This window comes from Hypanus sabinus, unplaced genomic scaffold (genome assembly GCF_030144855.1).
Source record: "Hypanus sabinus isolate sHypSab1 unplaced genomic scaffold, sHypSab1.hap1 scaffold_1773, whole genome shotgun sequence".
Taxonomy (NCBI): Eukaryota; Metazoa; Chordata; class Chondrichthyes; order Myliobatiformes; family Dasyatidae; genus Hypanus; species Hypanus sabinus.
The window spans coordinates 1-12861 of NW_026779859.1; the positions used below are offsets into that span (position 1 = coordinate 1).

General features: G+C 58.5%; 1 long non-coding RNA gene across 1 annotated transcript; it reads right to left on the reverse strand.

Annotated features, from left to right (window-relative positions):
- Positions 1 to 2285: 2285 nt before the first annotated feature.
- On the reverse strand, positions 2286 to 12497 carry LOC132387366 (uncharacterized). The gene is made up of 3 exons (XR_009509870.1): positions 12401 to 12497; positions 5433 to 5491; positions 2286 to 2418 (listed from the first exon to the last, which is right to left on the reverse strand). It is a non-coding gene; the product is annotated as an uncharacterized LOC132387366 (long non-coding RNA).
- Positions 12498 to 12861: the final 364 nt, after the last annotated feature.

Genomic DNA, 12861 nt, shown 5'->3' on the forward strand with positions numbered 1-12861 from the left:
GGGGAGAGACGGAGAGAAAGAGAGAGAGAGGGAGAGGGAGGGAGCAATAGAGAGAGAGGGGGGACAGAGAGAGGGGGAGGGGGGGAGAGAGAGGGGGGAGTGGAGGGAGGGGGGGAGGGAAGGAGGGAGAGAGGGGGTAGAGAGAGAAAGAGCGGGGAGAGAGTGGGAGGGGGGAGAGATGGGGGACAGAGGGAGAGATAGGGTGGAGACAGGAAAGAGGGGGGAGAGAGAGGGAGACAGAGACGGAGAGAGAGAGAGACGGGGGAAGAGAGAGACAGACAGAGAGAGGGAGAGAAAGAGAGACGGAGAGAAAACACAGAGACGGAGGGGGAGAGACGGAGAGAAAGAGAGAGAAGGGAGAGGGAGGGAGCAATAGAGAGAGAGGGGGAGGGGAGGGAGAGAGAGGGGAGAGACAGACAGAGAGAAAGGGTAGAGAGGGACGGAGGAGAGAGACAAACAGAGAGACAGACAGAGGGGGAATGCAATGAAGAGAGAAGGAAAGGGAGAGATAGAGGGCAGAGAGAGTGAGAATTGAGGAGGGGGTGAATTGGAGAAAGGGAGACATGGAGAGAGATACAGCGAAAGGGGGAGGATGGGTTGAGGAGAGTGATGGTGTGTGTGTAAGAGAGAAATGGGGAGAAGGTGTTTGAGGAGAGATAGGGAGGGCAGTAGGGAGTGAGCAGAGGGATAATGTCGCATCGGGTGGAGAGAGGGGACAGTGAGAGGGAGAGAGAGAGATGGAAGATGTCCAACAGAGGAAGTGAATAGGAGAGAGTGGGGAGAGCGAGAGAGAGAGAGATGGAGAGAAGGAGGCAGAGAGAAGACGATATTGAGAGAGAGAGAGAGAGAGAGAATGTAGTGTTAACACCGAAATATCACCCACCCCCCACCTCCGCAACCCTTCCATCAAATCTCCCTTCACCCCTCTCCAAACCAGGACTCGGAGCAACAGTGTCCTTCAGCCAAAAATCACCCTGCTAACCCCCTGTCCCTCGACACTCCCCACCGTTCACGGTGTGTGTCCTACCCTCGTACACCGAGGTCCCCCTGTCCCTCGACACTCCCCACCGTTCACGGTGTGTGTCCTACCCTCGTACACCGAGGTCCCCCTGTCCCTCGACACGCCCCACCGTTCACGGTGTGTGTCCTACCCTCGTACACCGAGGTCCCCCTGTCCCTCGACACTCCCCACCGTTCACGGTGTGTGTCCTACCCTCGTACACCGAGGTCCCCCTGTCCCTCGACACTCCCCACCGTTCACGGTGTGTGTCCTACCCTCGTACACCGAGGTCCCCCTGTCCCTCGACACGCCCCACCGTTCACGGTGTGTGTCCTACCCTCGTACACCGAGGTCCCCCTGTCCCTCGACACTCCCCACCGTTCACGGTGTGTGTCCTACCCTCGTACACCGAGGTCCCCCTGTCCCTCCACACTCCCCACCGTTCACGGTGTGTGTCCTACCCTCGTACACCGATGTCCCCCTGTCCCTCGACACTCCCCACCGTTCACGGTGTGTGTCCTACCCTCGTACACCGAGGTCCCCCTGTCCCTCGACACTCCCCACCGTTCACGGTGAGTGTCCTACCCTCGTACACCGAGGTCCCTCTGTCCCTCGACACTCCCCACCGTTCACGGCGTGTGTCCTGTCCTCGTACACCGAGGTCCCTCTGTCCCTCGACACTCCCCACCGTTCACGGTGTGTCTCCTACCCTCGTACACCGAGGTCCCTCTGTCCCTCGACACTCCCCACCGTTCACGGTGTGTCCTACCCTCGTACACCGATGTCCCCCTGTCCCTCGACACTCCCCACCATTCACGGTGTGTGTCCTGTCCTCGTACACCGAGGTCCCCCTGTCCCTCGACACTCCCCACAGTTCACTGTGTGGGTCCTACCCTCGTACACCGAGGTCCCCCTGTGCGTCGACACTCCCCACCGTTCACGGTGTGTGTCCTACCCTCGTACACCGAGGTTCCCCTGTCCCTCGACACTCCCCACCGTTCACGGTGTGTGTCCTGTCCTCGTACACCGAGGTCCCCCTGTCCCTCGACACTCCCCACCGATCACGGTGTGTCTCCGATCCTCGTACACCGAGGTCCCCCTGTCCCTCGACACTCCCCACCGTTCTCGGTGCGTGTCCTACCCTCGTACACCGAGGTCCCCCTGTCCCTCGACACTCCCCACCGTTCACGGTGTGTGTCCTACCCTCGTACACCGAGGTCCCCCTGTCCCTCGACACGCCCCACCGTTCACGGCGTCCCCTCCGGCGCCTCCCGGCTCACCGTTGTCGTGCTCTTGTTCTTTCAGGACCCAGAGAGGCGCGTCGCACACGAACTGGATCACGGCGCCCACGGTCGTCTCCTTCGCCTTGGTCAGGTAGTTCACGTGGGCGTGGTCGACGTGCCCGGGCTCTCCGCAGTCTGGCCGGGGGGGAAGGGGGACAGGTCTGGGGTCTGGTGAGCGACGCAGGCGGCCTCCCCCTTGCCCGGCTCCCCCCCCCCCACCCGCCCCGTTCCAGAATGAGCAGCCCTCCCCGTACATGGAAGCCCGAGGCGGCTTCGGGTTTGGTGTCAGAGGGGCACCTCATAATATTGGGCGAGAAGATGTGGGATGGGAGCGGGAGTCGGCCGTCTATCGCATCGAGACTGCCCCGCCTTTCAATAAGATCAGGGCCGATCTGGGCCACGGACTCATCTCCACCCATCTGCCTTTTCCCCGTCACCCTCAAGTCCCCCTCCTCTGCCCCATCTACCCGACCTTGTCTTAAATATATTCACTGAGGCAGCCCCCACTGCTTCATGGGGCAGAGAATGCCACAGACTCACCCCCCTTCCACCTCTGGGAAAAGCAGTTCCTCCGCATCTCCGTCCTCAATCCACTCCCCCCCCCCACCGGAATCTTGAGGCTGTCCCCTCCCCCCATTTCCCACCCGGCAGTGGAAATTACTTTCCTGCCCCTCTAATTTCATAATTTTTATATGTTTCTGTGAGATCCCGTCCTCCCTCATTCCAGCGAGTACGGTCCCAGGCGTCTCGATCTCTCCTCACAGTCTGACCCCCCCCCCCCCCCCCACCATCTCCGGAATCAGCCCGGTGACCCTCCTCCGCACCGTCCCCAAAGCCGGTACCTCCTCCCTCGAGTCGGGAGACCGGAACTGCACACATTGCTTATCCGACCTCTCTTGACAGCTTACGCCCTCCAATCCTGCACCCACCCCAGAGATCCACCACCACGCCCCCCCCCCACAAACACCCATCCTGTCGCGGGGCTAAAGGCGCGGCCCAACTGGACTTTGCCTCTGACGTGATAAGGAGCCAGCGGATCAAATATAGGCCATCGTCCGCGCGGTTTCCTGAACGGGAGGTCCTGCCCGAAGAAATAACCAGCCGGGCAGACAACGGAGAATCGGCCGGAATCGAGGACTTTCGACTCTCATAGTGTCACAGGCCAGGCTGCTTAACAAACTGGGAGCCCTTGGAATGAAGGGAACGGTTCCGACATGGATAGAGCGGTGGCTGAACGGCAGGAGGGAAAGAGTGGGCACAGAGGGAGCGCGTTCCGGCTGGAAGACGGCGACCAGTGCGCCAGAGAGCGTTTGGTGGCTCCGGGCCTGGATTCACCGGAATTCAAAAGAATGACCTCATAGAAACCCATCGCATATTCAAATCCCTAGACAGAGTGGATGTGGAGAGGATGTTTCCTGTAGTGGGGGAGTCTAGGACCAGAGGACACAGATACGGTGGATGTGGAGAGGATGTTTCCTGTAGTGGGGGAGTCAAGGACCAGAGGACACTGATAGAGAGGATGTGGAGAGGTTGTTTCCTGTAGTGGGAGAGTCTAGGACCAGAGGACACAGATAGAGTGGATGTGGAGAGGTTGTTGCCTGTAGTGGGGGAGTCTAGGATCAGAGGACACAGACAGAGTGGATGTGGAGAGGATGTTTCCTGTAGTGGGGGAGTCAAGGACCAGAGGACACAGATAGAGTGGATGTGGAGAGGATGTTTCCTGTAGTGGGAGAGTCTAGGACCAGAGGACACAGATAGAGTGGATGTGGAGAGGTTGTTGCCTGTAGTGGGGGAGTCTAGGACCAGAGTACACAGATAGAGTGGATGTGGAGAGGATGTTTCCTGTAGTGGGGAGTCTAGGACCAGAGTACACAGATAGAGTGGATGTGGAGAGGATGTTTCCTGTAGTGGGGGAGTCTCAGACCAGAGGACACAGATAGAGTGGATGTGGAGAGGATGTGTCCTGCGGTGGGGGAGTCTAGGACCAGAGGACACAGATAGAGTGGATGTGGAGAGGATGTTTCCTGTAGTGGGGGAGTCTAGGACCAGAGGACACAGATAGAGTGGATGTGGAGAGGATGTTTCCTGTAGTGGGGGAGTCCAGGATCAGAGGACACAGATAGAGTGGATGTGGAGAGGATGTTTCCTGTAGTGGGGGAGTACAGGACCAGATGACACAGATAGAGTGAATGTGGAGAGGATGTTTCCTGTAGTGGGGGAGTCTACGACCAGAGGACACAGATAGAGTGGATGTGGAGAGGATGTTTCCTGTAGTGGGGGAGTCTAGGACCAAACGACACAGATAGAGTGGATGTGGAGAGGATGTTTCCTATAGTGGTGGAGTCTAGGACCAGAGGACACAGATAGAGTGGATGTGGAGAGGATGATTCCTGTAGTGGGGGAGCCAAGGACCAGAGGGCACAGATAGAGTGGATGTGGAGAGGATGTTTCCTGTAGTGGGGGAGTCAAGGACCAGAGGACACAGATAGAGTGGATGTGGAGAGGATGTTTCCTGCAGAGGGGAGTCTAGGACATGAGGACACAGATAGAGTGGATGTGGAGAGGATGCTTCCTGTAGTGGGGGAGTCAAGGACCAGAGGACACAGATAGAGTGGATGTGGAGAGGATGTTTCCTGCAGAGGGGAGTCTAGGACACGAGGACACAGATAGAGTGGATGTGGAGAGGATGTTTCCTGTAGTGGGGGACTCAAGGACCAGAGGACACAGATAGAGTGGATGTGGAGAGGATGTTTCCTGCAGAGGGGACTCTAGGACATGAGGACATAGATAGAGTGGATGTGGAGAGGATGCTTCCTGTAGTGGGGGACTCAAGGACCAGAGGACACAGATAGAGAGGATGTGGAGAGGATGCTTCCTGTAGTGGGGCAGTATAGGACGAGAGGACACAGATAGAGTGGATGTGGAGAGGATGTTTCCTGTAGTGGGGGAGTCTAGGACCACAGATAGAGTGGATGTGGAGAGGATGTTTCCTGTAGTGGGGGAGTCTAGGACCAGAGGACACAGATAGAGTGGATGTGGAGAGGATGATTCCTATTGTGGCGGAGACTAGGACCAGAGGACAGATCAGCTATGAACCTAATTAAGGACAGAGACATAACAATCTTTTCCTTTGAAGAGATACTGCTTACCTATGTGGTGTTCAGAAGCCACCAAGGAGAGGACGGCCAGAAAGTTTAAAAGCAGGAACCTGGAAAAATTAAAAAGTTTGAGTTAATTAAATCTCCCTCCGCCCCATCCCGTCACACACTCCTGGGGTCAGACACAGAGTGAATCTCCCTCCACACCATCCCATCACACACTCCCAGGGTCAGACACAGAGTGAATCTCCCTCCACACCGTCCCATCACACACTCCCGGGGTCAGACACAGAGTGAATCTCCCTCCACACCGTCCCATCACACACTCCCGGGGTCAGACACAGAGTGAATCTCCCTCCACACCATCCCATCACACACTCCCAGGGTCAGACACAGAGTGAATCTCCCTCCACACCGTCCCATCACACACTCCCGGGGTCAGACACAGAGTGAATCTCCCTCCACACCGTCCCATCACACACTCCCGAGGTCAGACACAGAGTGAATCTCCCTCCACACCGTCCCATCACACACTTCCGGGGTCAGACGCTGAGTGAATCTCCCTCCACACTACCCATCACACACTCCCTGGGTCAGACACAGAGTGAATCTCCCTCCACACCGTCCCATCACACACACCCGGGGTCAGACTCAGAGTGAATCTCCCTCCTCACCATCCGATCACACACTCCCGGGGTCAGACACACAGTGAATCTCCCTCCTCACCGTCCCATCACACACTCCCGCGGTGAGACACAGAGTGAATCTCCCTCCACACCGTCCCATCACACACTCCCGTGGTCAGACACAGTGAATCTCCCTCCACACCGTCCCATCACACACTCCCGTGGTCAGACACAGAGCGAATCTCCCTTCCCACCGTCCCATCTCACACTCCCGGGGTCAGACACAGAGTATATCTCCCTCCACACCGTCCCATCTCACACTCCCGGAGACAGACACAGAGTGAATCTCCCCGCGCACCGTCCCATCACACTCGCCCTGGGTCAGACACAGAGTGAATCTCCCTCCACACCTTCCCATCACACACTCCCGGGGTCAGACACAGAGTGAATCTCCCTCCACACCGTCCCATCACACTTTCCCGGGGTCAGACACTGAGTGAATCTCCCTCCACACCGTCCCATCACACACTCCTGGGGTCAGACACACAGTGAATCTCCCTCCGCACCGTCCCATCAGACACTGCTGGGGTCCGACACTGAGTGAATCTCCCTCAACACCGTCCCCTCACACACTCCCGGGGTCAGACACTGAGTGAATCTCCCTCCACACCGTCCCATCACACACTCCCGGGGTCAGACACAGTGTGAATCTCCCTCCTCACCATCCCATCACACACTCCCGGGGTCAGACACAGAGGGAATCTCCCTCCACACCGTCCCATCACACACTCCCGGAGTCAGACACTGAGTGAATCTCCCTCCACACCATCCCATCACACACTCCCGGGGTCAGACACAGAGTGAATCTCCCTCCTCACCATCCCTTCACACACTCCCGGGGTCAGACACAGAGGGAATCTCCCTCCACACCGTCCCATCACACACTCCCGGAGTCAGACACAGAGTGAATCTCCCTCCTCACCGTCCCATCACACACTCCCGGGGTCAGACACAGAGTGAATATCCCTCCACACCGTCCCATCACACACTCCCGGGGTCAGACACAGAGTGAATATCCCTCCACACCGTCCCATCACACACTCCCGGGGTCAGACACAGAGTGAATCTCCCTCCTCACAATCCCATCACACACTCCCGGGGTCAGACACAGAGGGAAGCTCCCTCCACACCGTCCCATCACACACTCCCGGGGTCAGACACAGTGTGAATCTCCCTCCACACCGTCCCATCACACACTCCCGGGGTCAGACACAGAGTGAATCTCCCTCCACACCGTCCCATCACACACTCCCAGGGTCAGACACAGAGTGAATCTCCCTCCACACCGTCCCATCACACACTCCCGGGGTCAGACACAGAGTGAATCTCCCTCCACACCGTCCCATCACACACTCCCGGGGTCAGACACAGAGTGAATCTCCCTCCACACCATCCCATCACACACTCCCAGGGTCAGACACAGAGTGAATCTCCCTCCACACCGTCCCATCACACACTCCCGGGGTCAGACACAGAGTGAATCTCCCTCCACACCGTCCCATCACACACTCCCGAGGTCAGACGCTGAGTGAATCTCCCTCCACACTACCCATCACACACTCCCTGGGTCAGACACAGAGTGAATCTCCCTCCACACCGTCCCATCACACACACCCGGGGTCAGACTCAGAGTGAATCTCCCTCCTCACCATCCGATCACACACTCCCGGGGTCAGACACACAGTGAATCTCCCTCCTCACCGTCCCATCACACACTCCCGCGGTGAGACACAGAGTGAATCTCCCTCCACACCGTCCCATCACACACTCCCGTGGTCAGACACAGTGAATCTCCCTCCACACCGTCCCATCACACACTCCCGTGGTCAGACACAGAGCGAATCTCCCTTCCCACCGTCCCATCTCACACTCCCGGGGTCAGACACAGAGTATATCTCCCTCCACACCGTCCCATCTCACACTCCCGGAGACAGACACAGAGTGAATCTCCCCGCGCACCGTCCCATCACACTCGCCCTGGGTCAGACACAGAGTGAATCTCCCTCCACACCTTCCCATCACACACTCCCGGGGTCAGACACAGAGTGAATCTCCCTCCACACCGTCCCATCACACTTTCCCGGGGTCAGACACTGAGTGAATCTCCCTCCACACCGTCCCATCACACACTCCTGGGGTCAGACACACAGTGAATCTCCCTCCGCACCGTCCCATCAGACACTGCTGGGGTCCGACACTGAGTGAATCTCCCTCAACACCGTCCCCTCACACACTCCCGGGGTCAGACACTGAGTGAATCTCCCTCCACACCGTCCCATCACACACTCCCGGGGTCAGACACAGTGTGAATCTCCCTCCTCACCATCCCATCACACACTCCCGGGGTCAGACACAGAGGGAATCTCCCTCCACACCGTCCCATCACACACTCCCGGAGTCAGACACTGAGTGAATCTCCCTCCACACCATCCCATCACACACTCCCGGGGTCAGACACAGAGTGAATCTCCCTCCTCACCATCCCTTCACACACTCCCGGGGTCAGACACAGAGGGAATCTCCCTCCACACCGTCCCATCACACACTCCCGGAGTCAGACACAGAGTGAATCTCCCTCCTCACCGTCCCATCACACACTCCCGGGGTCAGACACAGAGTGAATATCCCTCCACACCGTCCCATCACACACTCCCGGGGTCAGACACAGAGTGAATATCCCTCCACACCGTCCCATCACACACTCCCGGGGTCAGACACAGAGTGAATCTCCCTCCTCACAATCCCATCACACACTCCCGGGGTCAGACACAGAGGGAAGCTCCCTCCACACCGTCCCATCACACACTCCCGGGGTCAGACACAGTGTGAATCTCCCTCCACACCGTCCCATCACACACTCCCGGGGTCAGACACAGAGGGAATCTCCCTTCTCACCGTCCCATCACACACTCCCGGGGTCAGACACAGAGTGAATCTCCCTCCACACCGTCCCATCACACTCTCCCTGGGTCAGACACAGAGTGAATCTCCCTCCACACCGTCCGATCACACACTCCCTGGGTCAGACACAGTGTGAATCTCCCTCCACACCGTCCCATCACACACTCCCGGGGTCAGACACAGAGTGAATCTCCCTCCACACCGTCCCATCACACACTCCCTGGGTCAGACTCAGAGTGAATCTCCCTCCTCACCATCCGATCACACACTCCCGGGGTCAGACACACAGTGAATCTCCCTCCTCACCATCCCTTCACACACTCCCGGGGTCAGACACAGAGGGAATCTCCCTCCACACCGTCCCATCACACACTCCCGGAGTCAGACACAGAGTGAATATCCCTCCTCACCGTCCCATCACACACTCCCGGGGTCAGACACAGAGTGAATATCCCTCCACACCGTCCCATCACACACTCCCGGGGTCAGACACAGAGTGAATATCCCTCCACACCGTCCCATCACACACTCCCGGGGTCAGACACAGAGTGAATCTCCCTCCTCACAATCCCATCACACACTCCCGGGGTCAGACACAGAGGGAAGCTCCCTCCACACCGTCCCATCACACACTCCCGGGGTCAGACACAGTGTGAATCTCCCTCCACACCGTCCCATCACACACTCCCGGGGTCAGACACAGAGGGAATCTCCCTTCTCACCGTCCCATCACACACTCCCGGGGTCAGACACAGTGAATCTCCCTCCACACCGTCCCATCACACTCTCCCTGGGTCAGACACAGAGTGAATCTCCCTCCACACCGTCCGATCACACACTCCCTGGGTCAGACACAGTGTGAATCTCCCTCCACACCGTCCCATCACACACTCCCGGGGTCAGACACAGAGTGAATCTCCCTCCACACCGTCCCATCACACACTCCCTGGGTCAGACTCAGAGTGAATCTCCCTCCTCACCATCCGATCACACACTCCCGGGGTCAGACACAGAGTGAATCTCCCTCCACACCGTCCCATCACACACTCCCGTGGTCAGACACAGTGAGTCTCCCTCCACACCATCCCATCACACACTCCCGTGGTCAGACACTGAGTGAATCTCCCTTCCCACCGTCCCATCTCACACTCCCGGGGTCAGACACAGAGGGAATCTCCCTCCACACCGTCCCATCTCACACTCCCGGAGTCAGACACAGAGTGAATCTCCCTCCGCACCGTCCCATCTCACACTCCCGGGGTCAGACACAGAGTGAATCTCCCTCCTCACCGTCCCATCACACACACCCGGAGTCAGACACAGAGTGAATCTCCCTCCGCACCGTCCCATCTCACACTCCCGGGGTCAGACACAGAGTGAATCTCCCTCCGCACCGTCCCATCTCACACTCCCGGAGTCAGACACAGAGTGAATCTCCCTCCGCACCGTCCCATCTCACACTCCCGGGGTCAGACACAGAGTGAATCTCCCTCCGCACCGTCCCATCTCACACTCCCGGGGTCAGACACAGAGTGAATCTCCCTCCACACCGTCCCATCTCACACTCCCGGAGTCAGACACAGAGTGAATCTCCCTCCGCACCGTCCGATCACACACTCCCGCGGTGAGACACAGAGTGAATCTCCCTCCACACCGTCCCATCTCACACTCCCGGAGTCAGACACAGAGTGAATCTCCCTCCGCACCGTCCCATCTCACACTCCCGGGGTCAGACACAGAGTGAATCTCCCTCCTCACCGTCCGATCACACACTCCCGCGGTGAGACACAGAGTGAATCTCCCTCCACACCGTCCCATCACACACTCCCGGGGTCAGACACTGAGTGAATCTCCCTCCACACCGTCCCATCACACTCTCCCTGGGTCAGACACAGAGTGAATCTCCCTCCACACCGTCCCATCACACACTCCCGGGGTCAGATACAGAGTGAATCTCCCGCCACACCGTCCGATCACACACTCCCGGCGTCAGACACAGAGTGAATCTCCCTCCTCACCGTCCCAGCACACACTCCCGGAGTCAGACACAGAGTGAATCTCCCTCCGCACCGTCCCATCTCACACTCCCGTGGTCAGACACAGAGTGAATCTCCCTGCGCACCGTCCCATCTCACACTCCCGGAGTCAGACACAGAGTGAATCTCCCTCCGCACCGTCCCATCTCACACTCCCGGGGTCAGACAGAGAGTGAATCTCCCTCCACACCGTCCCATCACACACTCCCTGAGTCAGACACAGAGTGAATCTCCCTCCACACCGTCCCATCACACACTCCCGGGGATAGACACAGAGTGAATCTCCCTCCCCACCGTCCCATCACACACTCCCGGGGTCAGACACAGAGTGAATCTCCCTCCGCACCGTCCCATCTCACACTCCCGGAGTCAGACACAGAGTGAATCTCCCTCCGCACCGTCCCATCTCACACTCCCGGGGTCAGACAGAGAGTGAATCTCCCTCCACACCGTCCCATCACACACTCCCGGAGTCAGACACAGAGTGAATCTCCCTCCGCACCGTCCCATCACACACTCCCGGGGTCAGACAGAGAGTGAATCTCCCTCCACACCGTCCCATCACACACTCGCTGAGTCAGACACAGAGTGAATCTCCCTCCACACCGTCCCATCACACACTCCCGGGGATAGACACAGAGTGAATCTCCCTCCCCACCGTCCCATCACACACTCCCGGGGTCAGACAGAGAGTGAATCTCCCTCCACACCGTCCCATCACACACTCCCGGGGTCAGACACAGAGTGAATCTCCCTCCTCACCGTCCCATCACACACTCCCGCGGTGAGACACAGAGTGAATCTCCCTCCACACCGTCCCATCACACACTCCCGTGGTCAGACACAGTGAATCTCCCTCCACACCGTCCCATCACACACTCCCGTGGTCAGACACTGAGTGAATCTCCCTTCCCACCGTCCCATCTCACACTCCCGGGGTCAGACACAGAGTGAATCTCCCTCCACACCGTCCCATCTCACACTCATGGAGTCAGACACAGAGTGAATGTCCCTCCGCACCGTCCCATCTCACACTCCCGGAGTCAGACACAGAGTGAATCTCCCTCCCCACCGTCCCATCACACACTCCCGGGGTCAGACAGAGAGTGAATCTCCCTCCGCACCGTCCCATCACACACACCCGGGGTCAGGCACAGAGTGAATCTCCCTCCACACCGTCCCATCACACACTCCCGGAGTCAGACACAGAGTGAATCTCCCTCCACACCGTCCCATCACACACTCCCGGGGTCAGACACAGAGTGAATCTCCCTCCACACCGTCCCATCACACACACCCGGGGTCAGACAGAGAGTGAATCTCCCTCCACACCGTCCCATCACACACTCCCGGAGTCAGACAGCGAGTGGATCTCACTGCCACGTGATCTACTAACCACATGATGGTGACTCTCTCTCTCTCTCTCTCACTCTCACTGCGGACTGCCAGACGCTGAGCCTCTCCGAGCGGACTGGCGAGAGGCGGGTTCCGGGGCTCCTGCTCTTATAGGGAGAGTCGACCTGGGACTCTGTCCCGGGGGACGGCTGGTAAAATTCCACCGGGACACTGTTGATCAGCGCAGAATCGACAAGTCAGCAAATTCGCCGGCTGACCCCGGCGGAGAGCGGGAGAGTTAGCGGTGTCATCGAACCTCCAAGTCAAACACAGCTGTTGGATACAGCGTCTCCCCATCCGAGAGGGCAGCGTTCGGCCGTTTTCACCCGCAGGGGGACCTTGACACGGCCGGCCCTCGGCAAACACGCCGATTCTGCTGAGTCGGCAGAATGCTCCCATGGAGGGGGGAGGTGACAGGGTCCCCGGGGCGGGGTGGGTGCAGAGCGCAGCCCCGACCCCCAA